Source organism: Oncorhynchus mykiss, chromosome 6 (assembly GCF_057628025.1).
Source record: "Oncorhynchus mykiss isolate SJ-2025 chromosome 6, ASM5762802v1, whole genome shotgun sequence".
Classification (NCBI taxonomy): domain Eukaryota; kingdom Metazoa; phylum Chordata; class Actinopteri; order Salmoniformes; family Salmonidae; genus Oncorhynchus; species Oncorhynchus mykiss.
Window position 1 is genome coordinate 81722592 of NC_143027.1, and position 6000 is coordinate 81728591.

The window sequence follows — 6000 nt, forward strand, 5'->3', positions numbered from 1 at the left end:
TGTAGAGTAAAACGGAGAACGCCATCGCGTTCATGAGTCTCCTCTTTCCATAATAGTTGTAGGCCAAACCGTTGGAATTCTACAGATGATTTTATTAGAAGACCGATTTTCAGGATGTCTCATGGTTTGACAAACTCCACTGTCAACTTTCAGCACAGATGCGGTGGATTGAGATGCATCCAACCCAAAAAAACAGATACTGTATCTCTAGTTTGAACTGACAGATTTTTATGGGGATTTTTGTATCATGCTAATTAGATTTCCGCGGGGGTGCGGACATCGACTTGAGGGGGTTAACTCATTTAGGAAAGGTTTTTGGGTATAAAAACATCTTGTTCATCTTATTAACTGCTAAACAAAATCGTGATTAGTTGTATTAGCTGGGCTGAAACAAAAGCTTGCACACCTTGCTCTCTTGGGTTGGTGACCAGTGATGTAGAGTAGATGGATGCGTGCTTGTTCATCTTATCAACTGTCCATCATAGTTGGGTTGGAACAAAAGCCTGCACACCAGTCCCACTGGGCACAGACGTCAGTTCAAGGTCTAGTTTTTAATTTACATTTCGTTGAGTTGTCAACTAACTTGAATAAAAATGTAAAAAATCACCATGTCATTGGATTTAGGTTAAAAGTTGGGGGTGGACCAACTTTAATATTGAAGATATTATCCGTTTGTAACGTTTGTCGTCTGGAAAAAGAGAGGAGGACCAATGAGCAGCGTGGTAAGTGTCCATTATTTGAATAAAACAACTGAACACCAAACAAAACAACAAAAATGACAAACAAACAGTCCTGTAAGGTGATGAAAAACACTAAACAGAAAAAAATGGGGAAAACAGGCTACCTAAGTATGATTCTCAATCAGAGACAGCGATCGACAGCTGCCTCTGATTGAGAACCATACCAGGCCAAACACAGAAATACAACAAAGAAAAATAATGTAGACTACAAACCCTGAATTCAAAGGCTGGTTGAAGCCGTTTATTGGAGATAATACACGGGCATACTGCCTGTATTGTAAGGCTGATTTCTATGCCAAACTTAGTGATGTAAAAAAACACATGACAACTCTAAAACATACTCAAAAGGCAAAGCCTTATAACAGCTCCACCCAAAACAAGCTGCCATTTATGGTTAAAAGAAAATGACTCTGAGGAAGTCTGAGGCCACCATGGCATTAGCTATCATTGAACACTGTTCCATCTTGACATGTGATATTGGAGATATTGGAGAAGCATGTAGAGCTGCTTTCTCAGACTCCACTGCTGCTACAACTTCAAAATGCACAGGACAAAGTGCACAGAAATTGTTAATGGTGTTCTAGCACCATACTTTCTGAAAAGTTGGTCGCAGATGTGGGTGACCAGCGTTTCAGCCTCTGAGTCCACGGATGTAAGTGTTTCTAAGTACCTGGGGGTTGTGATAAGGTACTTTAGTGACACAAAGCAGACAATTGTATCAACATTTCTGGGGCTTGTTGAGTTGGAGGAGATGCCAAATCTATAGCCCGTGCTGTTGTGGCTTTCCTGGAGAAGTGTTGTCTTAAAAAAGAGAAACTCCTGGGGAGAGGGACCGACAATGCCTCTTATGACGGGGATTAACAATGGGGTCCATAAAGTGCTGAAGGAGTATGGCCTCATATCTGGCTGGGTGTGCCACTCTCTGCAGCTTGCTGTAAGTCATGCTTCCAATGACACCATCCCTCGTAGCGTGGAGTACTTGGTACGAGAGACTCATAACTGGTTTTCAGTGTCTCCAAAGCGCAGGGAGGCCTACAAGACCATATATGAGACAATCAACTGTGGGGAGAAACCTTTACAGATAACCAAGGTGTGTGCCACGCGTTGGCTCTCCATTGAACCTGCGGTTTCAGCACAGTGGATCTGGGCTGATTCCAGCAGAGAGTCAGACTGGGCTGATGTCATGTGGCCAGAGTCTGGCCCGCCTTCGGCAGTATTAGTTATGGCTAGGATGCAGGGATTGAGCTCATGCCGAGTTATCTGGCCCAAATGTATTACTTGGGGCTCGGGCCGATTGTGCCTACTCTCTGGCAATATGATTACATGGGCTGCTTTATATAATTAACATTTAAATATTTATTTATTTTTCCATAAAATGGTAGTTCAAATAGAACGGATACGGAAGAAAACTACATTTAGATTTCAGCTTTGAAAGTCATTTTGCGCGTATTCAGTATGGCTACTAGTTGAGTTTAAACAGCCCCCTTGGGGGCACGTTTTGAACCTAGCTAATGAACAGCTGGAACCTAGCTAATGAACAGCTGGAACCTAGCTAATAAACAGCTGGAACCTAGCTAATGAACAACTGGAACATAGCTAATGAACAGCTGGAACATAGCTAATGAACAGTTTGAACATAGCTAATGAACAGTTGGAACATAGCTAATGAACAACTGGAACCTAGCTAATGAACAGCTGGAACCTAGCTAATGAACAGCTGGAACCTAGCTAATGAACAGCTGGAACCTAGCTAATGAACAGCTGGAACCTAGCTAATGAACAGCTGGAACCTAGCTAATGAACAGCTGGAACCTAGCTAATGAACAGCTGGAACACAGCTAATGAACAGCTGGAACACAGCTAATGAACAGCTGGAACCTAGCTAATGAACAGCTGGAACACAGCTAATGAACAGCTGGAACCTAGCTAATGAACAGCTGGAACACAGCTAATGAACAGCTGGAACCTAGCTAATGAACAGCTGGAACCTAGCTAATGAACAGCTGGAACATAGCTAATGAACAGCAAATGATGACAAGGGTGGTGTCTCAAATGGCACCCTACATAGTGCACTACTTTTGGCCAGAGCCAAATGAGTCCTGGGGAAAAGTAGTGCACTACATAGGTAATATGGTGCCATTTGGGAAGAAGATTACATCCACTATTGCTGACTGATTGGTTTGTTGTGCCTTGTACCTTACTGACGAGTGACAACATTTTTAACATTGTTCTGTTATTAAAGGTTCAATCTATATTAGTTACTGATGTTCAATGGTCATTTCAATTAATGATAAAGATATACCCATTGACTCCTGAAGAATATGGGGGCTCCCATTTTGGGGTGGGGGCCCCTGTTTTTCTGGAAAACATATGATAGATTGTGGCTTTAAGATATTAATAACTTCAGTGTAAACAAATGATTGAATACAAAGCATCAAACGTCTTTTCAAAAAAGAAAAGAAAGAAAACATGAAGAAGACGTCATCAGAACTAATCCAATTACATCCTCAGCGCTCTGCAACAACTGACCTTGAAAGCGAGGGAGGTAAACTTTAGATTGCGTAACATGCCCCGACTATGTTTATTACTCTCTTGTTTTTCTCCAACTGCCCCTTTTATCTTTTCTCTCAGATAACTTTGCCTTGAATCCTGACCCATTTCATGTTCTCAGGCTGCTGCTAAGGTCTTCCTGTCAAAACCAATCTCCTCACTTTTTGGAGATGGTTTTTTTCTTGTGCTTTAAATTTCTCTCTCATCTCTCTGTCCTCTCAAAATCTGGTAATCTCTTTCTGTGTTCTCTCTCTCCTCTCTCTCTCTCCCCTCTCTCGTTAAAACCCTCTGTATATTTGACATTATCTACGTCTTCAGTCCTGATGCATAATTCAGAAAGAAAGAAAAAGATGGCCTCTTTCACAGTCGAGTGGGTGGAGGCTATGATTAATGCTTAGCTTTGACAGCTACCGACATTAAATGATAACATTGAGATCTTTAAAGCCTGCCTAATAAAGCCAAACACCATCTGTTGAGATACTAAATGCGTGGGTAGGTAAAGTGTGTTTATAGCTGTGTGTTTGACAAGGCTTTATTATTCAGAATAATACTCGTCAAGAATGGAATGGCATATCATAAGAGCCTGCCTTGTTGGAATAGATAGACTTGTTAAATTGGGTTAAGCAGTTATTCCCTGGCCTCTTTCTAATAATGACAAAGAGGAAACAAGCAGCAACTCATGACAGAGAGAGAGAGACAGCGAGAGAGAGAAAGAAAAACAGAACGAGGGACAGTGAGAGAGAAAACGGGAGAGATACCTCCATCCACCCATTCCTTGTCCTCTCATCAGCCCTGAGGCAAATGGAGCAGTGGGGTTCATTGGATCAGTGCACATGTGTACACTCAGACCACCTCCCCTTGTCGGCCCTGCAGTCCCTCAGCACTGGCCTTGTGCGTCATCTTGAGGTAATTGAGGGTTCCAAGTTCGGAACCTTTCTGTCAGCCTCCACATCTTGGTATTATTATTATTGTTCCTAAAACGAACATGCTTATTTCTGTATTTGCACTATATGGAAACCTTGGCGTCACAGGAGGTTGGTGGCACCTTAATTGGGGAGGTCGGGCTCGTGGTAATGGCTAGAGCGGAATAAGTGGAATGGTATCAAATACGTCAAACACATGGTTTCCAGCAATCTCAGCACCCCTAGTTCCAGTGGCTATGGACAGTAGTAAACACAAACACAAACACACACACCTAAGCATTATGGGATGTTAATTGCTTCAAGGAAAGTTCCACCCAAAATCTTTTGATATTTATTTCATTAGTCCATTGTTGACAAAATGTTTAGTCCCATTTGTTCCGTTCCATCCATTATAATGAGCTGTCCTCCCCTCAGAGCCTCCTGTGCTTGGCATTGAGTGTGACATTAAACTTTTGTAATGTTGATGAAAATCTTCCTCTCCTTTCCTCGTCTGCAGCCTGCGCAGAAGTACGTACATGCACACACACACACACAAATGCACCACATGCTGTACATGCACGCACACACACACACACACACACACACACACACACACACACACACACACACACACACACACACACACGTGCACCCACACATTCACGAACACACAGACACACAAAACACACATGCACACACACGTGCACACCCACACACCACAATCTTTTTTCATTCACATAACCTTTCACATTCAAAGGTTCGGGCTCTCCACAGCACATTAAACACATGTGACAGGAGAGGTGACATGGAAGAAAATATAATAACATGATAAACACAATGTGTTGTGGTTAAGAAGACAAACAGTCACAGACTGACACACACACACAGAGACAGACAGACATACACACAGAGACAGACATACACACAGAGACAGACACACACACACACAGAGACAGACAGACACACACACAGAGACAGACAGACACACACACAGAGACAGACACACACACAGAATAAAATAGTATGGATTTACTATCAAAATAATGTTGTCAATGAAAATACAGGTAACTGACAAAATAATGGAAACACTTGAATAAATGAGGAATAGAACGTATATTGAAAGAAGGTGCTTCAACACAGGTATGGTTCCTGAGTTAATTCAAGGAAACAACACAGGTATGGTTCCTGAGTTAATCTAAGGAAAACTCCACCCAAAAACTATCTTGGAAACTTGAATGCTGACAAGCAAAACATTTTGGGACTATGTCAACAAAGGACTAATGAAACAATTACCAAAATATCATTTTTGGGTGGAACTTTCCTTTAAGCAATTAACATCCCATAATGCTTAGCGTCATATTTAAAAATTCCCAGTTGGTCATTATTTGGTTACCATGGCCAGAAGAGATCTCAGTGACTTTGAAAGAAGGGTCTCAAAGGAGCATAGGGTCTTTAAAGTGTGTGTGTGTGTGTGTGTGTGCGTGTGCGTGTGCGTGTGTGTGTGTGTGTGTGTGTGTGTGTGTGTGTGTCTCAGTCACCAGATCTTAACCCAACTGAACACATATGGGACATTCTGGAGCAGTGCCCGAGATAGCATTTTATACCACCATCAACAAAACAACAAAATTAAGGAATTTATAGTGGAAGAATAGTGTCATATCCTTCCAATAGAGTTCCAGACACTTGTAGAATCTATGCCAAGGTGCATTGAAGCTGTTCTGACAGCTTGTGGTGGCCAAGAGCAAATGGAATGGCATCAAACACCTGGAAACCATGTGTTGGATGTATTTAATACCATTCCACTGATT